Source organism: Passer domesticus, chromosome 1 (genome assembly GCF_036417665.1).
Source record: "Passer domesticus isolate bPasDom1 chromosome 1, bPasDom1.hap1, whole genome shotgun sequence".
In the NCBI taxonomy this organism is placed as follows: domain Eukaryota; kingdom Metazoa; phylum Chordata; class Aves; order Passeriformes; family Passeridae; genus Passer; species Passer domesticus.
In genome coordinates, this window is record NC_087474.1 from 130708995 (window position 1) to 130735844 (window position 26850).

A 26850-nucleotide genomic window follows, 5' to 3' on the forward strand; every position below is an offset into this window, starting at 1 on the left:
GTTTCTGATGTTAGCTGAAGGGTTCTCACTAGTCTTTTAACTTCAATTTTTAAGCCTGAGTTTCCCTCAGAAGGCAGTGGGGTGCCTTAAATTCAAGCTGACGACTTATTGTATGTAATAGCTCAGTTCAAATGAGTAGTAAAGACTGGACAGGAGTACTGTAAGGGAACTGACTTGCAGGGAAAAGGATCTGTGCTTCATTTGGGGCAGATTAAAGAGAAAAGTGTTCCAAATCCATCACATCTCTGTGTAGTGAAGTCACAAATTAAAACAGGATAAAAAATGACCAATGAAGAACATCTTATGACTTTCTTAAATAATTGAAATATAAAGGGGTCCTGGAATCCGAAGAAATATCTGAGCTATTCTTCTGTCTCCAACAGAGACAGAGGTGTTTACAAATATGAGGCACAGAGTGTATGTGAAGTCAGCCTTGCCTTGGAAATTCTTCCCAACTAGTAGTACTGCTTTCCTGACCAAAAAAAAGCACACATTAAATGCATCAACTCCAACAGGTAAAAACATCCACAACTGCATGATTTCCCTACATGTATGTATGTTAAATACTGCTTCGTGTTCTCAAATTGATTTTTTTTTACTGTCAACAGCTGGATCTTGAGCTGAGGATTTGGTGTTCAAGAATGTATTTGCTCTTTTCTTCTTGATATCCAGGCATCAGTATTAACTTCTGAGAATCACAATGAGAATATGGTCTTGCACTAAGACTATGCCAGATCTGAGAGAAGTTGAACCCAGGATTTTCCATAGTCATGTTATGGAGGTCAGTTTTGGGCTGGTTTCCCTCTTCCTGGAGCATTCAGAGGATGGGCTGATACATACTTACATCATGTTCCAGGTGTCCAAGTGTAAAAACTTTCTGCGCATCTATACAGATGATCTAAATTAATTATCTCCAAAATTACAATGTCTGCATTTAACCTTCTGCCACCCTCACCAGGTTGTGAGTATTCCAGGACAGCCCAGGACACCAGAACCATCCTCTAAACCACTTAGTTGAGGAGTGGGGATGCAGGCCTTCTCTGCTCTAGTTTTATATCTGTGACAAGATGGAATCTCTACAATTCCACTCAGCACCATTAAAAAAGGGCCTATCTTTGTCTATGCTGAAAGTCATCTCTATTCAAAGAAAAGTAAATAAAGAAAACAATGACAAACTTTAAAAATAATTTTTAATACCTTAAGCTGTGTGTCAGCTACATTCCTAGACTTTTTTAAAGAAATGTATGTCAGGCTTTTATAAAATCAGAGGTTTCTGAATTTGGCTGTTAGTGCTTTATACAATAAACTTTTCCTAAAAATGACGAATCACTAGCAGATGTTTTCTATTACCATAGTGCAGCTTTGTTATAATTCACTAGAATTGGTTTGATTTTTGCCATTTTCAACAACTTTTTTAGTGTGTTTATAAAGCTAATAAAAATATTTATCGGGGAGAAAACGTTACTATGCCACATCTCTACTGAAAAATTAGTCAGAAGAGTAGGGTACATAGTCTTCTTTAAAAATTATGACAAATATCAGTTTTATATAAATAAAGCAGTTTCAAACCCACAGCTTCTTGAAATAACAACTTCTAGTATAATTAAATGTTAAAACAGAATGGAAATCTGGCATTGAAAGAAAGAGGGTAATGTTTCATTTCCAAAAAATGCTGCTTTGAAAATTTGGATTCAGCTGCATATTTAGGCTTGATACAGTTCAAGAAGTTATAAAAGGTAAAATAAATGAGTTTGAACATTAGGCCAACTCCTCAGCTTCACTAATTTTAAAACTATTCAGCTTCTACATATAGAAATGGTAACACTAAGCCCATTTTCTTTTCTTTTTTTTTTTCTGATGGGGGACTGACTGGAAGCTGAAATGATCTGCGCAACTTAGAAAAACCTTAGCAGGAAAGATGAGAGTCTTAAAGTGACCCAGAGGATGAGCTCTTTCCAGGCTGCTGTTCTAAAGGCATTCAATACCATTGTTAAGAAGATTTCTAAATTGCCAATATACATTTTCCAGATCTTATTAGCATCTCATTACTTATATTTAAACTACAGAATCAGTCATTATACTAATGGTATTTTACTCCTTCATCATCGGTGTTTACTCCCCTCAAATATTTGTAGACTGTTATTTTTCCCTCTTAGTCATCATGACAGCTGGGCAAATACCTCAGAAAATTTTTGCAAATATTTGTGGAGTTCTGAAATGAAGCCTCATATCCTATTTTATTAAGCCATGGTGAATTTCTTCATTTAGGAGAAGAGAGCATCTTTTCAATAACACTTTCTTCCATATATGTTAAAGTTGTATGTATTTATGTATTTTCTGCAAACCTGTGTGTCACATTAACACATTACAGGGCTTGCTTTTTTCCTTAGACAATTAATTTTGTTAATAATATTTATTTCCCTCCTTTTCTGATTTTTTTTTAACTTCAGACTTCTAAGAATTTTACAATGTATACAAAGCCTCCTTCCCCCTGCAACTCCTGGAATCAACAGGCAAGGCTGTTAAGCCCCATTTGGACGTAGTTTTATCCCTTCAAGTAACTAGTCAGGGAATACCTAAAAGCAACATATGCAGCTGCAGCATTTCTGATCAGAACTGTGTGTTTCTGTGTGCAGGCAGGATTCTTTGCTACAAAAGAAATCATGAAGACACAGCACTGAGTGTGATTACCCTAAATCTGTTAACCAGTTTTTATTTCTACACCTATCTGTGATATGATGTGATGAGATTAACTTGACTGTAAATTTGTACCTGATTCAGTTCAGAATACAATTCAGCATGGGATCCTAAATTATATAAACAGGCTCCAGGGGGGGTTATTATTATTTTTTTAATTCTATTTTTTAAATATTTGATTTGCATAACTACACATGGTGAATACTAAGCCCCAGGTGAGATGACTTAATGCAATTCAAAAACTAGTGACAAGGCTCTGCGTGCCAAGAAATGCTCTGTATTTTATATTAAGAAAATTAAAATAGAGAAAGTATGTTTGTGTGTGTCTACATGTGTATGTGTGCATAAAAGTGGGGGAAGTGTAGCAAGCCTCCAGCTCTATTGTATTGTGTTTAGTTTATTTGCTTTGTGAGGACTCAACATTCCCATCATTTTTTGTATTTTCTTGATTCTAGAACACTACCTATTTCCACCCTAAAGCAAAATCTAGCTACAGTCCAATAGTTTCAGCTCTGAAATGTATTGTGTCATGCTCAACAGTGAGGATCACATCAAGTGCCACTCTCCACAGTGAAGAGAGCAGTAAAACACAGAACTCCCGGGGCTTATCTTTTTCTCCAAAAAAATATTGAATTTCTATCTGTGGCCCACAGCCCTCCCTTTCAAATCCTACTGATGCCTCTGGCAGGAAGATCTGGTAGCAGGAACGCAGTCTAAGCAGAGGCTTAGCACAAAACCTGTTCCTCTTTGGCAGGCCGCCATCTTTTCTGGGGGGTGAGGGGAATTAAAGGTTCCTAAACTGTTCTTACTAGTTGAAGGATTGTCTGGTTCTGTCAAATTGATACCAAAACACTGGGAGATTTTATTTTCTATTTTTTTTCTCTTTTTTTTCACCATAAGAAAATCAATGTCCTGGAAAATACTTGCAGTCTTGTTAACCTAATGACACCATATTGCTGTTACTACATTGTATCGGTATTGTTTTGGCATAAATGATGGAATGATAGTAGCATGATATAGATTTATAACTTTCACAACTTGGCACTTGATATCATGTTAATTTATTTAGATGAAGTATTTATGGGTAATATTTAGATTATAACTTTCTGTAATATTTTTTGAAAGTAAAATGTGCTTGTATCTCTAAGTGCATAGACACACACTCTTGTTTTGCTATTTAAATCCACTTTCTGTTCCCTCAAGGACACTTTACTACCCAAGAAATTGATGAACATTTTTACCCAACCACTAGCAGTAAGTGCAATGACTTTAAGATACTTGCCTGTTTCCTCAGCTTCTGCTGGCAAGCAGGTGTGGGAGTGCACATGCTCAGCTGATTTCCAGTAGTTGGAGCAGCAATTTTAACCTCTTCAACCTTGGTCATTACTAAGAGCAACTCTATGAGCACTGTGTATTGGCCCAGGAGTGAAACTATCATTGAAGCATAGAATTGCTAAGCTTAGAACAAGACCTCCAGGACTGTTGAGTTTAACTGCTAACCCAGCACTACTGTGATCACCACCATACCATATCCCCAGGTTCCATGTCCACACATTTTTGAAGACTTGCAGGGATGGTGATACCACCACTTCCCTGGGTACTTTGTTCCAGTGGCTGACTACTCGTTCAGTGAAGACATTTTTCGTAGTATCTAAACTAAACCTTCCCTCATGCAGCTTCTAGCCATTTCCTCTCTTCTTGTCCCTTGTTACCTCAAGGAGGCCAGCTTCCACCTCACTAAAATCTCCTTTCAAATATGCCACTGCCTCCAGAAATTTAGAAAAGTGAATATGCTTCTTAGTCTGTTTTACTATGTTTTCCTCAAGAATGCTGCTGTAGACCAGGAAATCTGGTCACCGCCCAGACCAGACTATTTTGCATTTCTGACTATTTTCCATTTCTGACTATTTTTGTGTATTTCTGCCTTTCACCTCACCCGGTAGGAAAGTCAAACCCCACTCCACTTCATTTGTATGCACATGCGATTAAATTCCTTTTAAAAGAGTTTTTTAATAATATCTAAATTTTTATTAATGTAGTTATTTTAAAAAATAGGGAAGGTAATAATAAAATTATTTTATTATGTGAGGTTAACTTTCCTTTTTAGAAGATTTTTTGACACTATGTTTTCAAATGTTGTGGGCTATCAACTTCTGCAAACTTTTTCATTTGACATATCATTGGGTTTTTAATTTTAGTAACTTCATAATACTGATTTGGTGTTACAATGCACAATTACAACACACAACTCTGATGAAGCTCTCTGAGTGCAAAATGTCTAAAGCTGATAATTTCAAGCCAAAAGTCTTCCTGTTCCAGAGTCAATCCCAGTAAGTGACATCTTCAGAGCAAAGGTACACTGAAGAGAAAGTTCCTTGAGAATATAATGTCTACTGGCTGCATCTCATCCAAAAGTCTCCTGCAGTAATGTGTCACAAAATAGTGGCATGGTTGATAGTAGTGGGTCTTCTGAAATGATAATAAGTAATTATTTACTATAAATAAAGGAAATATTATTTTCATGTCCCATTTGAAACTCTGCTTCTGTTTACATGCTCTTTCAGCATTTCACAATCTGGAACTAGTACTCTAGGAAGCCAAAACTCATCCCTTTTGATGGAATGAGTTAATTAATAAGGATGTCTACCATAACTAGGTAATCTCAACTGTCCAAAACGTTGGCATGTTCTAAGTTTCCCACCATGAGTCTGCTAAGCTTTTATCTTTGCTTCCCTCTCAAAATCTCATTTTTGCCTTCTCCAGACTGAGTCTATAGGTGTGTACAAAGGGGGGATATGTTAGTATTCAGCAGTTAACCCTTCAGCAGCTGTACACCAAGCTGCTGATACTGCCAAATATTTAGGGTAAATACCATACCTCTAAGTACTGGTTTAAGGGATGAGTGTAATGGGGAAAAGTAATGGGGAAAAGCCATCTTTTTTGGGACAGCCTGTACATCCTTTACAGTCTGAGGTCTGATTTTTTGTCAGTAAGAGGAGTATTTGGTGGGGAGAAGGTTTCAGTCATGCAGACCATGTGGATTTGAATACCGATGTCCGGAATCTGTCACCTTTTTTCATGTTAAGCAATGGCTCACTTTGAAAACAGCACTCCCCCCCCCCCACCTCCCCCAACCCCAAAAATATTGTAGGATAAATTTCTAATCAAAGGGAGCAAGATTTAAGAAATTGATTGGGAATGATAAAAAGATTAAATAACATGCTTGAGTTTATGAGTGTATATGATAAGTCTTCATGTTCCCTGTCTGGATTTGAGATCACATCTGAGCAGCACAGCACTGGAACTTGTTCCTGTTTTGTTTTATTTTGAACATATTTTGTGCAGTCTGTCTTTCATCAATGTGAACTAAATTTTCTCTCTAGCTCTTCTTTCAGCCACACTGTATTTTTACAGGAGAATTTTTTCTCTGCAGTCAGTTGTTGCCCTATAGATTGTTGTAACTTTGGACTATTTTTATTTGTGTAAATGATCATATCATTACAGAGTTTGTAGTTTTGAATTTTTAAGCTTGATGAAGAGAACCTAAAAAGAAATTTAAAAATAATAATAATAAATAAAATGTGTGTAGTATTGATGCTATTTCTGGTTTTGTTTAAAAGTTAAAGGGATTTACATGGAAAAGGGAAGGAAGGGTATGTCATAACTTCTGTGCTAAGTAAAAGGTTTTGTTTGTATAAATCACATACTGCATTCATCATGCTCAAGACAAATGATAAACATTACATTTCAGCATTCTCATAAAAATTTGGAATCTGCACCAATAGCACTAATTCCTCAGTGGACTGGTTCCATTTCTTTTTACTGTCCTCCTTCCCTAGCACAGTTATGTGGTAGGACTCATGGCACTATTAGTTGCCATTGCTGCTCTCCCACCCTAGGATTACTGTCAAACTTGAGCAGCTTGCTCTGTAAATAGTTTGGCCTTTCATTCCTGAGGTCCATTGCTTTTATTCTATTCCTGCTTTTTCTGTTTTCATTTCCTGATGATGTTGTCATCATCAGTGGAGTTATGATGAAGAAGTTTGGTACTATTTATAGATTCTGGGCTCGTAGCCAGCTATTTTCATGCCTTCGGTGCTATTTAAGTCTATTGTTCATTTTTGATTGCACTACAGCTTCCTCTCATTTTGCACCTAGAGCTGTGAGTTTTCTGACTCTACCAACAACAAAATTATGGGTTTAGTCTCTATTTTAAAAAGCCGTAAAATGGAAAGAGTAGAAGATTTACTTCCTTTGTTTTTGTTGTGTTCTACATGCTATCACTTAATATTAGCTATTAGAGTGGATCTTGTGCTTCCTTTGAAGATAGGATATGGCGTTTTAAAGTTCAATTCAAAGGGGGTTCATTTAGAAGATCATTCCTCTTTTATTTGATAAACTGCTATGCACATGTGCAATAACAATATACTGTTTAAAAACTCTTGACAAATAAGGATAAATATTCAGCATGCTATACGGACAAGTGCTCCTGAGATTGCTGTATTGTTAGTACAAAGACATACCTATTTTTTTGTGCGCTATGCTGAAATACATCCCATTAGATTAAGAGTATGGCTCCTGCTCTTGCTCCCACAGGATCTCAGAGTTCTCCTTTTGTGTCTTCTCACTATTTATCTGATTATGGCTCTCTAAAATAGAGAAAAATAGAATGTTTCACAGTGTCTTCTCCTTAAATTAAGTCCTGCAGAATACAATGAGGATATCTTGCAAGGCTATTGATGATATAATAAAGCTGTTTAGTTACCTTGAACTGGTGCACCAACACTCTAAATCTAATAATGCAGAGACAAAAAAAGTTTAATGTTATGTTTGTGACTTAAACTGATAATAAAAAAGAGAATTGTTATTTAGAGTGATGTACTGCCTTGAAGTTAGTCTGTTGTGAATGCATGGTACGTTCTGAGGCACAGAAGCATGAGTAGAGACAAAATCATATATTGCTGGCAAGTCCTTCCCACAGCCTTCTGAAGCTTAGCCTTTGTTTATGCAGGTGTAATTTGTGTTTCTGGCTTTGCAACTGCATGTGCAAGATAATCTCAGGCCTTGCATCAAAAAGTGCCTGAATTGCAAGTTTGATTAGGTAGCTGAAGAGGTAAATAGTGTAGTTTAAGACAAGCTGAAGTTTTGCCAATCCCCAGTGACCCTGCTGTTTGTTTATTCATCAGAAAAGACTGAGATTAACTTTTTAAAATTACAAACTAATTGTCATTCCAAAGTGCTGGGTAGAATTCCTTATTATTCTAGGAGAGGATATTTAGTAAAAATTGTGCAGATTGTTGATTTGGTTAACATAATAACCTGTATCAGCTACTGGAGTGCATACATTTTGAATTATTTACCTTATTACTAAAGGATGGACAAAGTTATTCTGATATTTTTAAAAAGAAATTATATCTTTCTGCAGTTGTTCCTTCATTACATCCAAACTAAAGCACAGTCCACACTGTGAATCTTACTCCTTTTTCATTAGAAAGTATTTGGAATGAAGACTTTTGAAAGTGAAGAAATAGCACGAAAATGTTCCTTAACCATCTCTGAGGAAGCTGATCTGGAATGGAGAGTAGATATTTGCAATTGATCATATGGAGAGCAGAAACAGAAAAAAAAATATCTTTCAAGAGAATTCTCAATTATTTTGTGTTGGTGGCTGAAGAGGGATTAAACTCTAGATGGCAAAAAGGTTGGGGTTACCTTTATTTGAGTTCTAAGTTTTGCTCTTCTATAAATTTACTGCCTGAGAGTTTTGACTACAGGTCTTAGGAACATAGATTAGTGTTAAAGTGAAATATAGGTGTTTATACAATGAAAGCAAGGAAATGTATGTGATTATACTCCATCAGCAAGGAAATACATCTGACTTTTGTAGAAACTAGGAAGTGTGGTCTCCAGAGAGTCAAGGTATTATTTATGTTTCTGATAAATCCACAGTGACCAGATTTTGTAGGCACTGAAGGACAGGTTGTCTCTCACAAGGGAAACCTGATTTCCTGAATGCTATCTTGTTTCTCTAAAAGGCAGAAGGAATATAAGACACAAACATGTGAGAGATAAGTTTCAGAAACTGTCGTAAACCACCTGGAGACTCTTTTTTTTTAGCTAATAAAATTATTCTGGCCATGCAGAAAATTATTATTGCATACCTTTAGAAAACTGCAGCCTTCTAATTATAGATGAGGTGTCTGAGGGGCTATGTCCCTTTATGATTCTGGTTTATTAGTCTAATGGTCTAATATGGTCTAATGTTTTACCCAGACTTCAACATGAAACAAAAGAATCACAGCTGTTGTCATTCAAAACCATCTGATGGAGTGCAAGACTGCACTTTAAAGTAACCAATAATCAGGTTTCATTTATGGGAAGTGTGTGACAGGTTCTAGGTCCTCTTCAGCTTGAGAAGACATAAACCATCATTTCTTACCTTCTAAAAGTGACACCATAATAACAAAACAACCTTGAACAGGACTGGTTTTCTGTCATTCATTTGAAGAGAAGTCACTTGTGAATAAAAGAAGAAAATGAATGTGGGACTCCTGGGCCCTGGAAGGGCAAGCTCCAGAGGAAGTGCCGTTGCTCCAGTGGCTAATAGGACACTGTTCTTTGGGAGACCTCATACTTCCTAGGACTGTTTATGTGTTTTCCATTAAACAGCTGTCAGAAACAATATATTGTTGTCACCTTCACATTTCCCTCCACCTGTGTTTAAAAAAGAAAACAGCCAATCATCCATTCCTGAAGGGTAAATGTGGTCACTGACAAGGCTTTGTGTTAAGCATTGTTGTGAGTTGACTCTGGCTGGACACCAGGTGCCCACCATCACCACTGTATCATTCCCATTCCCAACTGATCAGGGGAAAGAGAATATAATGAAAGGCCCATGGGTCAAGACAAGGACAGGGAGAAATAACTCACTGGTTTACCATCATGGGTAAAGCACATCCAATTTGGGTACATTCATTTAATTTATTACCAGTCAAATCAGAGTAGGGAAATTAGGAATAAAACCAAATCTAACAAAGCCCTTCCTGCTACCTGACCCTTCTTCACAGGCTTAAATATATTGCTGGTTCTGTACCTCTTCTCCACAGTGACCAATGGGGATGGTGAAAGCAGGCTGTGCTTAGTCATCACATGCTGTCTCTGCCCCTCCTTCCTTCTCAAATGAGGACTCCTTACACTCTTCCCCTGCTCTAGCCTGGGTTCCTTTTTTCCATGGAGTACAGTCCTTCAGGAGTAGATTGTTTCAGCATGGGTCTCCAATAGGGTCATCATTCCTGCCAGCAAACCTGCATCCATATGGGCTCCTCTCTCCACGGGGACAGAACATGGGCTTCCCACAGGGTCACTGTCCGCTTTGGGCATTCACCAGATCCAGTGCTGGGTCGTCCAGGGGCTGAAGATGGATCTCTGTTTCACTGTGGGTCTCTAGTCCTACCTCATTGTTGTCTTCAGCATGGGGGATCTCTGCTCTGGCACCTGGAGCATCTCCTCCTCCTCTTTTTTCACTGACCCAGGGGTCTGCAGGGATGTTTTTCTCAGACTTCTTTCTCCAGCTGCAGCTGCTGTTGTACAAGTTTTTTCTTCCCTTCTTGAATATGCCATCCCAGGAGTGCTACCACTGATGCTGATGGTTGATGGGGTCAGTCTTGAGCAGTAGCAGGTCCATCTTGAACATGGCAGACATCAGGAAAATCTTCCAGCAGCGTCACACAAAAGCCACCCCTTTAGCTCCCCTGGCTACTAAAACTTTGCCATGGAAACCCAAATCAGGCATCTAGTCAAAACCATGGGTGAATTGGGGTTTCAGATTCAGCTGTCTCTACTGTTTTCGAATATTTATCATGGGCCTGCTTTGGTTGTTTCAAATCCCAATCTTAATTCAGTGCATAATGTTCTCAGGAGGCTGTAGACGGATTTTGAGATAAGTAGAACTGAGGGATCAGATAGGTAGAAATTTACACTTTTATAAAGCCAGCAGTATTTACATAGAGGACATCTGCACAAATCAAAGGATGAAACCAGTATTTTTTCTGTGAGTACACAGTTTATAGCTTAGTGCTTCATTCAGGTAATATTTGATACAAAATTATTGAAGTTCCAATAAATCAACCCGAAAAATGGCTCTGTATTTTAGAAAACAGTAAAAGATGGAGAACAACAAAAGACAGATGTGAAGTCTGGGGCTGAAGTGACCAGTCTGAATTGATAATGGTATTTACAATGGGAAGGACTACCTTTTAATATTAAGAGTGTGGGTTTGAGTAGATTAGTGGATTCTGTTTCAGACTTCACCACAAACACTTTCATTCTCCTCAGGTCTCTTTGAGTTTGTGTGCTGTGTAAAAGAAAATCTTAAAATAGCCCTAGCCCTAAATAAATTTTATACTGAGATCTGCTTTTTTATCCCTTAACTCCTGTGGAGAAAAATGTCTATAAGACTGCAGTGTAATTTTATACTATAGTTAGTTCCCACTGATTCTAGGAGGAGTTCATCAAAACCAGTGAAATTCTCAGCACAGGGAGCTTGTTTGAAATTTTCTTAAACAGACCTAGAATTGTCTAACTTTGTGTCTATGAACACAAATATAAAAATAGGTATAAACTGCCTGCCTCATTAGCACAGGGCATCTTTTGACCATAATTATTTATCTTGGAAAGGATGTTTGCAAGCTCAGATGGAAAGAGAAATGTGTTATTATTATGAATAATTAATTTTCAGTGGTTGTGTGGGATTTCATGGCATGAGAGTTTCATTGAGTTTAATGGAATTCACATGGGCAAGTCCCCTCACTGCTGTAAGTCTGCAGGCTTTGGAGATTATAAAAAGAGATAAAAGAATCTCCATGCCTCCCACAGTAAATTACATGCCCCATTCTATATAAGTGGAGGCAAAAGTGAAATGCCCACTTAAAACAACCAGGTCATATTTGTCTGGCAAGATGTTGATATAATCTGCATTACTTTAGTAAAAAGCTGGACCAATCAGAGGATTACAATAAAAATTTGATGGAAAGGGCTATTTTAATAGACATACTAATAAAATTATTTTTCTGGCAAGTTGTAGTAAAGAAATACCTGAAATTGGATTGGTTTGTAATGTCAATAGCATATTGAAGTCTGGACAGATTCTGAAGTACCATGGCCATATATTTTTTAAATGGCTCTTTATTTTGGAGTAGGCTGATAAGGGAGAGATTGCCTCTCATTCAAGAGGGGAGTGGAAAATATGATGAACTCAACTGGGTAGGGAATATCATTCAGAAGTTTTGATGCAACGCAAAACATTGTCACTCATGTGAATGAAGACTTGAGTAGCTACCAACCTGCTGCCACGCAGAGGTGAGTTCTGAATGGGCAGAAGTATAACAGGACACAGGACATGCTCCAGTATGTGCTGAGAGCTGCAAACAGCATTTCAGAATGCCTGTCACCTTCCTTATCCATATCCCAATCACCTATTCAGCACTTTGTTTCAGCCAGTACCATGGAGTACTTTTTATTCAGCAAAATCCACCTTCTGGTAACCCTGACTTCCTCAGAACTCATCTTATACTAATACACTAATCCCAAACCCCAGAAATACTACCATAGCTTTCTCGAGCTGCTCAGCTTCCATCAATGGCTTTATGTATCCATGATTATTTCTATCAGTCCTTCTTCTGTAGCCTTCTCTTCATAAATGACCCTAAATTTTCCTTTTAGATTAATATGCAATGTTATGGAAATGTACAAATAAACCTCTACTGCACTAAAAATCTTCCTTTCAGAGAACACAGGCAGAACTATAGAAGCAATGTTACTTTAAACTGTTTCAGCTTGGTTGGCAACAGGCAGTTCTTTGTACTATTGTCCTAGGTTTTGAAATCCCTGCTCCATTCCTGACATATTACTGAAAAAAACCCATGTTATTATTTCAGGTGCATCATGTAGAGTTTTGGGGGCAAAAAATGAATAAGTATCCATCATGTCCAGCTTTTCTACATTTTCATGGAAATAAGACATTTCTTTTGCCCTTTCTGTTGTTCTGGGGTTTTGTCTTCTCAGAGCTGGATAGGGTCAGAATTACAAACAGCAACAGAGAATCATAGGTTCATAGACTATCCTGAGTTTGAAGGGATCCATAATGATCAAGTCCAACAGAACAACAGAAAAAAATCACCCAATGTGTCTGTAAGTTGTGTCCAAATGTTTCTTGAGCTCCAGCCAGATTGGTGTCTTGAATGGTTCCTTGGGTTACCTGTTCCAGTGCCCAACCATGCTTTGGGAGAAAAAACTTTTTCTAATGACCAGCCTAAACCTCTGTTGATACATCTTCAGGCCATTCCCTTCGGTCTTACCACTGCTCACCAGTGACATCAGTGCCTGTCCCTCTGCTTCCTCTCACAAAGAAGTTGTAAACTGATTAGAGGTCTCATTTCCTCAGTCTCCTCTTCTCTAGGCTGAAAAGACTGAATTACCTAAGCCTCTTCTTGTACAGCTTCCCATCAAGGCTCTTCACTGTCTTCCTAGCCCTCCTTTGGGCACTGTTTACTAGTTTAAAATCATTACATTGTGGCACCCAAAACTGCCCCCAGCACTCGAGGTGAGGCTGCCCCAGTGCAGAGCAGAGCAGGACAATCCCCTCCCTTTCCCAGCCGGCCATGCTGTGCCTGGTGTCCCCCCAGGACAGGGTTGGCCCTCCTGGCTGCCAGGGCACTGCTGACTCAGATTCAACTTGCCAACAACCAGAACCCCAGATGCCTTTCCATGTCACTGCTTTCCAGCATCTCATTCCCCAGTCTGTCCATATAACCAGGGTTGCCCCATTCCAGGGACAAAATCTTGGACTTATTAAATTTCATACTACTGGTGATGACCCAGCCCTCTGATTTGAATTTATTGGCAATATAGTTCCATTTGAGATATATCCCATATGCCCAGACAGATCAATGTATGGGAACTCCACTAGGAGGGCAGTTGTCATATATATGACAGTAAAATTTCAGGTTAAAGATTCTGAACAAGATTTGGCTTAATTTGGCTTAAAATTAAAGGGTGAAAGACACTCAGCCTAAATGCTGGAACTCTTAAAACTGTCTTTTTTCAACATGTGGTTGAGGAGGCTGAAGGCAAAATGCTCAGTGTTGGTCTGCCTGTTGTGACCTGAGACAAGGAACAGCATGTGGTAGAGTCATTGCTACTGCCCTTTCAGCCCTGTTGAATGCTGGCTGTGAGAAAAACGAAGATCAAGTTGGGATAAAAATCACAGCTTTCTATTCATGCTTGCCTAAAGTGATTACACCCTTAATGGCTTGAAGTAAATGTAAATTATCTTCATAACAGGGGTTAGCTTAATGAATCTTTCTGAAATATTGCATATTTTGTGTTATAAAACTGACACTCTGTGTGTCATCAGACACAGAACTGGAGACAGCAATGCAAATTTCTTCTATGAATATATACTCTAAAATTTACTCTCTTGCATAGGTGGATTAAATATTCGATATAGCTTGATACACCTGCTGGAAAAATAAAGCCTTCTTGAGGAGTGTTATAGCAAACAGAGGGTTGACTAGGCAGACCAGAGCACTTTCTATGTTCTTAAATATCTATATGCTTGTAATATACACCAAGGCAAAACAAATTTCTAGGCAAAATATTCATTCAATAGATACTTACTAGATCGATTTCAGAGCTGAAAGAATAATGCAACAAAGAACATTGTTGACAGTAGAAGTGGGTTTTTTCTACATATTTTTGAATAAATATCTATGACATAATGCACTTCTTGCACTGCACCTGGTTATTAAAATATACACAAGATATGCTCTTTAAATAGAAATTAAGAACTCTTTAATCAAAATTATTATTTATATTCCTTCCTCACAATGTTATTGAAGTGGTTTGTAATTTAGAGGTATTGGGACTATTCTATAGATGAATGTCTTTTGGAAAATTGTCTGAAAACCTAACGTATTTCAAACATATCTTAGTCTTTCTTCTTTGTTTGGTGTCATTATATTAAATATCCTATTTTTTTCTTATTTTTTAATAAAAAAACTTAAGCTATCTTTTAAATTAGCTGTACTAGTGGTTTTGATTTGAAAATCTGGAAATAAGTTCAATGTATTTGACAACCTTTACATCTACTCAGTTTTCTATTTAGTTTCCTACATTTCATGCTAAGTTCCTCTCCTCATTTCCTTATTCTTGCCTGTATTTTTACTTCACATAAGATTGTTTTATAAGGAAAACAGACTGCCACAACACCAAGATGATAATCTCTTTTTCCCTCTCCAGTTTTGATATTGTTGATATTGACTATCTTGAAAAAAATGCAGTACAAATTATAATCTGAATTCCACCCTTTGGAGTACATAAAGCAAATAAAATGCTTGTTTCACAAGAGTTTTGTATCATATAAATTAAAGTAATTCAAATACATGAACTCAGAGGTGTTCGAATTTTATGACCTCTGAGTCATCCTAAATACAATTTGATTGCCCTAGGGTGCATTGAGCTGTTGCAAAACAGGTTGCCTTCACAAAAAGAAAAGAATCATAGAAATGTGTAAGAATTTATTTTAATGTAATTTAACATGTTACCTTGTCAATTGCAACATATATGTTTGTAATTTCTGCTTTTGACTTGTACTAAACTGCACAATGATTATTACACAGGTAAAATATTCAGTGTTATTCTATGGCTACAGCAAGCATTGATTAAACTCTCCAGTGTTCATGAAGGCTGACAGGGATTCAAAGGAGGAAATGTAAAACTTGAAGGTACAGCAGTATAGTGACATTTCACTCTATAAAGCTGCCAATATTTTAATCCTGCACGTAAATCATTTTCATCAGTCCAATTCCATATCTTAATTTGTGTAGCAAACAAAGTATTGGATTGCATTATGTTTAATAATTAAGAATGTAATATCAATTTCCATATATTTTAAGTTCCTGGAAAGAAATAGAGCTAACATTTTTAGTTTCAATTTGTTTGTTTTACAAAATAAGAATGACTAAGGATTAGGTCTAATTTTCATGCTGTGATCAACCAAACTTTCATTATTTGTTTTCACAGAACCTTTAGTTTCTTTGCCTAAGTGATGTCTTCGTCAATGTTCATGTTGTATTCATTTAGAGTGATGATTGATATGGTAATAGATACAGTGTGATTGAAAGCAACCTTTGTCAATAGGAAGGCCAAATACTCAAACAGTGTATTGGTTTGAGTTTGCTCATTATTGGAGACCTTTCATAGTCATATTGACTTGCTGTCCAAATGTTGTTACTTACCTGATGCTTTCATTGTTTAAATGGTATAGACATTGGTATTGAACATGACTTTTCCCAATATTTGTCCTAAAATACCCACACGGCTCAATTATCCACTGAAAATTCTTGAGGACTATTTTCAAAGTACTAAAATGGTATTTGGGAATATAAGCTAAATGTTTGTGACAGAGGAAAATACTGTTATTTACTTGTGATGTTAATGCAATGTATTCTGCACTGTGAATTTGTATTGCTTGATATTAGAAAATTACCAGAAGTTTGCTTTCTCTGGAATGCTTTTTCATCACAGCAGCAGAAGTTCAGGGAACCACACTGATTTTAAAAAGAGCATTCCAGAATCACAGAAAATATTATTGTTCTCTTACGTGTAGATTTTGCCATTTAAGAGTGTTTCTATTCTTGACAAAACTCTTCTGGACTTATTCTGATCATCTAATCATGTATTAGACATTCCTACAGATGTGACCATGATTTCAATGCTAACACATTTCAGAAATGTGAAGAAAAATCACTTCCCTTCCTTCTTGAGTCATTGTGCTTTGAAACTTGACAAGAGATCAGGCTCCACTAAATTCTTGTGCAAAAAAATGTAGAGGTACAATATAAAAAAAAGATTTTTTTAATGCAAGTACAGCAAGTCATCATGGGAATTCAGAGTTGCTTAATGCCTTATGATTTTCAGTGCAGCCCAAATAGCAGCAGGTAAGTATGATTCCTGTGGGAAGACACAGAGCAGAGGAAAATCATTAATTTGGCATGAGAGGTTTTAGATGGCATGGACAATTCTCTGCACTAACTGACTGTGTAATTACAGTGACTATCCTTTCTGAATTGTTCATATCTTTCAAAAGATATCTTCCATATATTCCTAAAACTTAACGCTTGCTTTCAATAAATGTTTTTCATGGCTTAAAAGGACTTCAGTTACCTTCTTTCCCCCTCTAATTTGCTGCCAAAAGATGGTAGTTCTGTTGCAGAGCTTTCAAGCCCCATTCAATTTTGAAAACCCACTCAAAAATGAGGTGACAACATAAATTCATTAACTTCTCGTCCATGCGAAATAGGAAAATGGAGAAAGTGCATGAAAGTTTTTCTCTTACCTCACGTTTATATTTCCCCCAAATAAATACACTTGACTGAAGTGTTCATTAATAATTTCAAATTTATGAACTACCACAAGTGATTTTTCAATTAAGCTGTGCTTACATATTGATCAATTAAATATATAGAAGACATTTGCCATTTTCTGAATTCTCCTGTGATAGTTCTTTCAGAAAAATGTAATGAAAGGTTAGTTTGAAAGATTTGAAGATAAAATTTTGTTAAAGATTGAGGCTTAGGTAGATTTCAATCCACGGCCTGAGTTATCCATTTTAGCCATTGAAGCCCCTGAATTTGTTTATTGTGATTTGATGAGCACTTCTGTCCTTCTAAATCACCTGTTGCTCAAAGTAACATCAAGCTATGGCTTTCTTTTTCTTAACAGTGCCAGCTGTCTTCCTTGTTCAATTTCTTTGCCTTGTGTCTCTGTCTGTGCATAGTTCCTGAACTTGTGACATTAACCATCATCATACTGCAGCTATAGAAGACTGGTAATAATATGCAAGGCAACAAGCCTTTTCTGTATTAGGATGGGAGAATGGACACTAAAGATTATAGAAAGGGGTCTTTCTCTTGTCTAAGTGTCATAATTCACACCCTATATTCCCTGGAAATACATGCAGGTCTAGTAAATGCCTGAGGTAAAGTTTCATTCATTCACTTCTGAACTGAACAACCTCTTCAAATTGAATGTACACTATAGAAGAAAAAAAATATATATATCCTTGCTAGGCTGTATACAAAGATAAATAATTTATTTCAGATTTAAGTGATGTGTTCAGCAATGTCACCCTTAATTTTTTTTTAATTTATAAAGGTAAATATATATAATGTAAATATATATTATAATGTAAAATTATATGTTTATTTCTTTGGAATTTTACTTCATTTTTGATAATGTTCCCTTATTTAAAAATAAATTAGAAAATTCAGACCTGTGGATATTCATTTAAAAATCTCAGGACAGAAGCCCTCCAGCTTCTTACATACTTTAATTTATAGGAATTGAATGCTGTGCTGTACTCAACATATTTATTAAATAAATACATATTCCCTCCCAGAAAAGTCAGTTTAGGTATTTAAGAAGGTTTTTCCCTGCTTTTCTTATAATACTGATGAGGAAACTTTTCTGTTTTAATAGGAAAACAAAGTAAGCAAATAATCAGTATCATTGTATTCCCATCTTCATCTCTCTTGCCTTGATAGATTATATTGTACCAAAGAGGACCTTTGCATTGCCCATATTCTAATGTCAGTAATTCAAACTCTAACTTTACTTCATGTACAATTGGAAAAAATTTACGTAATCAATGTTGTGACTCCTTGGCTTTACACATGCTAACTGAAATTGCCCCCTGAGCATCCCAGTAAGGCTTGTTCAAATTGAAATGTTTTGCTTCTTAATATTTACAAAAAGTTGACATTGAATAGCACCTAAACACCAAGGCATGTCCCACTTCAAGCAAATGGGAAAAGCATGCCATCAATGCTCCTGGTCTCTGAGCAGAAGGTACCAAGAGGAAAAAGTTACAAATGCTGAAATATGAAGTAGGAAGGTAATATGAACAGCAGATGTGAAAGACAATTCAGCAATGTAGAAAGGAGAAAGGAGCCTGGAGAGTGCAATTAGAAACAAAGTAGATGAAAATGTACCTGATGGCAGGCGTAGAGTGTACATATTCATTTTTCTTTCTAGAGTGATAACAATGTACCTTTCCTCTGCCCTTTGGGAACTTGTACATAATTTTGGTGGGCAGATAAGATTCCAGGCTTCTCCTTTCCTGAGCTGTCAGGAACCAAGCTCTCTAAACTGGAAACTATGCCAAATATTAGGGTTTTTCCAGAAGTTCAAAAAGGAATAGAAAAATAGGAAAATCCAGGTCATAACATTTTTATTCTCCAGTAGCATAAGACAGTAATTGCTACTTTTTACTTGATAATAGTTACTTTTTGTTTTATAAGTCAGTCCAGAATACAGAACGGTTTGAAGTGCCTAACACTTATGAGCAACCTCTTTTGGTGTTGAGGGAGGGAAAAAACCAACTCCTGCAGGATTTCTACTGGTGAGAGAGCTTCTGGAAGAAATGGTGGTCCTTTGGATAGATTGCATGTTTGGGGAAGTTGATGGGAATCCACTAGGGTTAAGATCTGAAAAATCTGTTCGGGTTGTGAAGGAGTTTGTTTTTACAGGCAGGAGTAAAGATTTTGTGCAAGAAGTTTCACTTTGGTGGTGAAACCCTGAAGTATTATGTGCTAAGTTCCTTTTCAAGAGAGATGAAGCATTGAAGAGATTTCTGAGGAAAGATGGAGAGAGCTACTTGAACTTTTTGTTTTTAAAAGTGTAAAGACAATAAACAATGAAATATTTCTCTGTTCAGTTGTGAGCTTATTGCAGGAGCCAGTGGGTGAACCATGATGTGGCTATGAGGGAACCTGGTGGATCTGATCTGACCTGCAGAAAACGGAGATGTTGCATTTTTGTTCTTCTTCTTGAATTGATGAGCAGCAGTGGGCACAATGAGTACTTACACACAGTAATAATATTTGCCATTGGTATGTATAAAGAGTTTTAGTGGAATAAGATAGCTGTTCATTAGTAAGCATTTTGGGTAAGCAAAGCTAATGGAAGAATGCAAATGATGTGAGATAAAATAGCAGGACACTTTTGAACCATCTGACATATGCTAAAGAACACAAAAATAAGTGGAGTGGCAGGCGGTGCATTAGGTAAGTAAGTCTGAAAATGAAGAGCCTTTTCATAAGTATTCTATGTTTTTCATTGTCAATAGCAGGTAGCAGAGGAAACTTGATTAAAATTTGGAATATGAAAAAACTGAAGAGAAAAATGTGTGGTAGAAAATCTAACAATGAGGAAAACTGAAAGCTGGTCAGAAACAGAAAAAAATTGGGATTTGGAGATTTGGAACTAAAGAGCTGCAGAATGTGAAATGCTGAGGATAGGACAAAAATACAATCTCAAGAATTTAAGGAATTGAGAATCTACAAAATCAAACATAGTAAATCAATAGAAAGATTGAAGGAAAGTTAAAGATTGTTAAAGATGTAGTAATTAGGAGCAAAAGTCCTATCTCAGATGCTATCTTTTAAGAAATATAGGACTAAAAAGGGTACAGAGAGGTAAGACTGGAGCATTCCTTTGGTTACCTTTGGTGGACAGAGACAGAAAGACAGATGATGAATGCTTGTAGTAGTCTAAGGTGCAGAAGAGCAGAGAGAATGATATCAAAGAGGGGCAAAGAAGTGAAGGATATAACTAAAATTAGGGACAATAGTGACAACAGGGGAGAGGGAGGTTAGGGAGGGAAGACAAATCTGTGAGCATCACAACCAGAGAGAGTAGCTTGGAGATCATAAATACAAATGAGTGAAAAGCTGTGGAGGGGTAGTAAAGGAGAACAAAAGGTAATCTGATAGAAAAAGCACTAGAATTTGAAGATAAAAGGATTTTTTTATTTTGTTTTGTTTTTGGTGTTTTTTTAAATTTTTGTTGTTTGTGGTGTTTTTGATTTTGTTTTTGTTTTCTTTACTTTCCCATTTAAACAAATGAAGGCTTTAACACATGGTACAGTTTGCTTCATAGTTAAACCACTTAACAGAATATGTTATGTCTTTATTTTGCACATACAAATATCTGTATAAGGTTGCAGCTCTTACTATTAGGAAAGAGGAATTTGCTCCAAAGAAACTACCAGGAATACCAGTAAACAAAGAGAGATTTTCCCACCAAAGAGGTGAATTTGTGTCTGCAAACTAACTAACCAGTTGAGATTTATATATTTAATATTAGTGTGTAAAAATTAAATATTTTATTGGTGTTTGCCTGTCCATTATGCATTCACCTCCAGCTACATGCTAATACTGTTTGTTAATATCTTTCCCCGATAGCATGGAACTGTAATTTTTCTGAGTGTATCAGATCTGTTTAGCACTGTCCAAAATAAAATAGCATGAAGATATAAACACTAATGGAGAAAGTGCACCATGGGGAATGCACATCATAACATGAAACTACTTTCTTTATGTACATGAGCTTTAAGCAAAGAATCTTGGGGTTTGGCTGAGGTTTGATTTTTTTTTCAGCATACTCAGTGCCTCAATTTCTTTCTCCTTATAGCTTGCTGTATGTCACGTGCTACATATAAAATGAAGCTCAAATTGCTACTTGCTACAAATTAAGCTGAAGAAGATCTGTGTCTGACCATCCTAAAGCTGTGAATTGAGCTTTCATGGATGGATGATTTTATTTCAAGTCACTTCTTTTCATTACAGTTGCCCCAACTACGGACTTCATTTCAGAAGGGTTTAAGAGGTGAGTGCAGGCAGTTTTGACATAAGTTATATGAATAAGTGTCATGGTGGGGGAGTTACATCAGATGGGAGATCAGTATTGGTGTAAGGGGTAACTGCACCACACAAATAAATACCTGAATGACATGAATATCCTAAAAGGATTACAAAAGAATAGAAGAGCAAATGTACAGAAGTCCAAGAAGACAAAAAGAATTCCTTAGAAACACTGAATTCTCACATGATCACTTTTAAAGTGTGGTATTGTACTTTGATGCATATGTCTTTAATACATATAACTTGGAGATGATACACTGTTATTAGAGACTTATCATGCCTGATGTGCAATGCAGAGGCGTTTGCTTTGATGAATTGGAATTTGCTGTCATGAATCCAATGGCAGCAATGAGACACATCACCACCACTAGCATTCAGAGGCTTATAGCTATAATTACCCTATATTAATACATGGACATATATGGGACAGAAGCAAATCTCTATCTATTTGTGTCCTCCACCACAAAATTCTTATTTCCTTCAATGTTTTATACGGCTTATGTGTTTCAAACTTAATCCTGCATATCAAAATAACACTTAGTCTTTATAGCTACACTAAGTGCTCATATCACAAAACATGCATATTATTCTAGACTTATTTCCATGAGATTTATGCATACTGTATAAAGAAGCAGAGGATGAGAGAGAGAAGTGAGAATTTCTTCCCTGCTTAAAAAGGATTTCAGCTATTCAAAAGATCTGAGAACAGCAGAAAGAGAAACATAAAGGAAAACAGTAAACTCTAGGAGTGGTATCCTTTGTTATAAGATGCATATTCATTGGAGGAAAAAAAAAAGCTGAAAACCTTTTAAAATTGCACATATACAGTTTTCAGCTGCTCTTACTCTTCTGTATGCCATTCAGTTTTAAAACAGACAGCTTGGCTCTCTTTATGCAATTTTAGAACTGTCAGATTCTTCTTTAGAAATAATATAAATGCAGCTTGTGAAATGGCTTCAGATATGGGAGGCCACAAGGATTTGTATGGATTTCTAAAGTTCTTAAAGTCCTGCTTAAAATTTTAGGGAAGGAAAAAAAATCGCTCATCGCCCATAATTCTAGAAGATCTGGAAAAGCAAATGTACCAATTTATTTTTTTACACAATGTGAAAATTACCAAGCAAATTTTTACTGTGTGATTGCCATACCCTTTTCTTATTTTGTAGGTTTTCATGAAGATTGGTGCAATTTTTCAAACAGTTGGAATGTGCTTCCTGAGGCTGACCTATATCCACGGCAAAAAAGCAGGACAGGGTCCAACCCAGTTTGGAAATTCATGAGGATGCTATCCCCACCTGGGTAAGCAGTATGTCTAACACATTGGAATATGATGTAGCCTAGGAACAGCCTGGAGACCTTCAAGAGAGGGACTTGACTGTGGTATAATGTGCAAACCTGCAAGAACTGTCTTTGGTAGCTCATTCTGGAGGTTTGCTCTGTGTCTGGGCTGCCCAGATAAGCACCACACAAATTGTGACTTTCATATGGAAAACAAAAGGTGTGAGCATACTCTGTGAAATGCTGTAGAGACCAAATTTTATGAACAGGTAGGGAAACATTCACTAATCCATCCTTCCTTCCTTCCTTCCTTCCTTCCTTCCTTCCTTCCTTCCTTCCTTCCTTCCTTCCTTCCTTCCTTCCTTCCTTCCTTCCTTCCTTCCTTCCTTCCTTCCTTCCTTCCTTCCTTCCTTCCTTCCTTCCTTCCTTCCTTCCTTCCTTCCTTCCTTCCTTCCTTCCTTCCTTCCTTCCTTCCTTCCTTCCTTCCTTCCTTCCTTCCTTCCTTCCTTCCTTCCTCCCTCCCTCCCTCCCTCCCTCCCTTCCTCCCTCCCTCCCTCCCATAGGTTTAGCTACTTAAAAGTGCCCAAACCTAGAAACACTCTGACCTCTGGTGTCTTACCACCATCTGTTTTTTACAAAACTGTTCTGAAAATATTGCATTTATGAATTATCTTGCCACTTCATTTCTTTAGGATTTTGGTTTTTAGAAGTTGTCTTCTCATTTTACTGCAAAGCAGGAACACACGTCCTCCACTCCCCAGCCCCGCCCAACCTCCCAAAACAATCTGTGGCTTTATGTTTTGGTATGGGGGGTTAAGTTCTGCAGAGGTGGCTGTGGGGATTTATGGTGGTTTGTTTGTGCATTTTTAGTTGGTTGGTTGGTTGGATTTTATTTTTTTTCCCAGTTATTCTGCTTAATATGAAAGTTATGTTACACTACCTGTGTATCTTGCTTGTGACATACTTTACCTGATTCACTTTTTAATTTGTCTGAGCTTGTCTTATCACCACTGATGTAGTCTGTTATTGATTAAATAATTCATTTAGCTGTCCCCATGATGACAAATCTGCCTATTGTCATGAAAAAGTTGATATACTATACTTTGTTTACAAAGGTTGTACAACAGTCAGAAAGTAATGTATAACTACAACATTTTTATAGATTTTACATATTATGTACATTTCATTAACAGTTACATCCAGCAGTAAATGTATATTTATATGATAAAAATTGAAATTGGCACTAAAATAACTCACAGTTATTGGTTGTGCTCAGAGTAAAGAGAATCAGGAAAAATTTGCATGGTGAATTAGCTTATGGACCTTTTAATAATTTTATCATGTTTGCTAAGCTCTCCATTTAACCCTTTCAACACTGCCTTGTGAATGCACAGAAATTTCTTTCTGCTTTCTAAACTTGTGAGCATAGTGTATATTGCATACATCCATGGACACATCCCAGTTTTGCCTTTCTGTATGAACTTCTCGCATGTATTCCATGGGTTAAGAGAGATTATCTTGCTGATTTTGTGCTTAAAAATATAACTCTGTTCCTAAATTGACACTACATTGAAGCAGACATATTTTTAAATTACAGTTCTAAGAAATCCTGGTTTCTCTTCATCCTCCCCTTCTTCACTCAGAATACTACCCAGGATTAATATATTGAATAAAAAATTATCATTCTTACCATCATATTTTAAGCCACAGATCTCCATCCAGACACAGTTTTAGTCTCTGCTTGTAGAACCCATACTGTTTCAGAGGCCGTTTCTGAAACTGGCTTTAGAGGGCTTTCAAAATTTGGATAAGATGAGCAATGAAAGGGAACACAGCAGAATTACAGGTGTGTTTAGCACACTACTTCCATCCTGATAAAAATGCCAAATACAGCAGAGAAATTTGCAAGTAATTATCATCAAGGAACAGTAAGAATGGCAAACTTTTTGCATTTGAAAATTGTTCTGTCTGGCATTTGGGCTTGGTACACTTCTTCATCTCATCAGTTGAACCAAAGTATAAATGCCTTATTTCAATGTAATCAATTCATAGAAACAAATGAAGGAACATTGTAAAATTTTCCTAATTTTCAAGGTATTCCCTTTTTATATATAAATATATTTTACAAAAGTTGGATAACATCTTTTTAGCAAAAAAGATGCTGGAGAAATTAGCAAACATGCTAACTAGCAAATGCATGTGAGTTAATCTTCAAGTGCAGTGTGATAGGAAGAGTTTTCAGCACTACTAAATAATCAGCAAAAAATGTGCTTAGGCTGCAAGTGTAAAATATATATACTGGAAGTTAAGAACTTTGGAAATATACTATTTCACTCCCAAGGTAAATTTTTTCATTGTATATTATCTATGTATTAATTTTACATTTAATGCCTTTGCATGTAACAAAAATTTGACCTGTGATGTTCAATAAACTATTACATTTCCAAAAACCATGTTAATCTCTTTAGTTTCTAAAGGAGAAAATTTGGGTTATTTTTATTGCCTATGTCATTCAAAAATACATACACTGGATTTCTAAAGATGTATGTTTATGGGTGTCTGTGTATACTGACCTACTGAATAATGTACTTGAATTTATATATTTATATATGTGTGTATATATATGCTTGTATATGTTGGCTAAACACATAAATAAGAATTTTCAAGTGATTATAACCACCCAATTTTTTGCATAATGTCAGTATTTTCTTACAAGTTTTCAGTGTTATTTTCCTCAAAACATTTGAACATTTTTGATGCATATCACTCTGTAGACCCCTCCAGTGGATTCAAATTATATATACAGACTTTCAATTTATATTTTTGTCATTTTATAAGGCTTTATACGCTGTGCTTCAGGAGAAACAATGATTCATATGTGAAAAAAATTAAAATACATTTTCATAAAAAGGGCACAAATTATTGATAAACACATCTATGTTTGCAGATTGGTTATTTCTCAGAGGTTATTTGGGGTCATAATTGTAAATCTCATTACCTTGCTTGAAGGAGAAGGTCTCTTTCATTATTACGGTGCTGAGGTCCATATCCCTGAAGCTAATTGCAAGGTATTGCTTCAGAGTTCTAATTGTTTGCCATCAAAATAGCTGTGTAAGCTTGATTAACAGTGTTCAGCAACATTCATAATAGTCCAAGCCTGGTCCTGCATAAAATAGAAACTGGGAAAAAATCAATAAGATTTAATAAGATCAGGAACAATCACTTACAATAGTACATCAATCACACAAAGTAATAGGTGCAGGATTTGATAGGGTCCTGAACTGCCTGAGAGATTCATAACCAGTACTCGTTAATGATTTGTTCATTTGCATTTTATCAATCCAGCTACAGCTGACAAGCAGAAGGAGCAGTAAGGAAATATGTTGACTTAAACTCATCAGAGCTGGCAATTAAAAAAACCCTAGATAACTTAATAGGAAAATCAGACATGGCTATATACGTGGAAGGTGTGTGTATACACATGTGTAGATGTGCTGTTTCTTGCTGCAAGATTATAATAAATTCCCACTCTAGAGTGGCTATTAGTATTCCCATAATCCCTCAGAAAGTCTGCTTATGTCTGAAAAAAAGTACAACAAAATATAAATTTTTAAATTCTCCTCGGTGCTTCACAATGTTTCTTTCTCATTGCATTTCACATAGTGTATTGCCATCACAATATTTAATATGAAACATGCATATTGTCTTGTTTTCCTACCCTTTTAAATAAATAAAGCCCTGGGCTTTGCCTTGGGCCAAACCCATATCAAACACAAAACCAATAGTAATGAGATGGCTTTCTGGTGATTATTATTTAGCATTATATCCTATATCAGCAGATTTTATGTCTTTCTAAAGTAATTAAGTTTTGTTTACAATCTGAACATTTTTTGAAATTGCCATGAATAAACATCAGATCTCATTTATCTAGACTCTTGCCTGTTTGCAATGCATCAGTCTTTTGTTGAAAATAAGAAACCCAGAGCCAAGCCAAGCTAAAATGCTACAAAAAACCCCACATGAGCTGCCTTGTGTGTGGATGAGTTATTTAGAGAATGATCTTGTAGGTCTATCTGCAGACTGTTTGTTTGCCTCTGTTTGTTGGGTCCATTTT

General features: G+C 36.4%; 1 long non-coding RNA gene across 1 annotated transcript; it reads right to left on the reverse strand.

Moving 5' to 3' along the window:
• Positions 1-4727: 4727 nt before the first annotated feature.
• Positions 4728-25872, reverse strand: LOC135281092 (uncharacterized). Its single transcript, XR_010347867.1, has 6 exons — positions 25735-25872; positions 24427-24529; positions 9791-16707; positions 9137-9411; positions 7221-7346; positions 4728-5166 (listed from the first exon to the last, which is right to left on the reverse strand). It is a non-coding gene; the product is annotated as an uncharacterized LOC135281092 (long non-coding RNA).
• Positions 25873-26850: the final 978 nt, after the last annotated feature.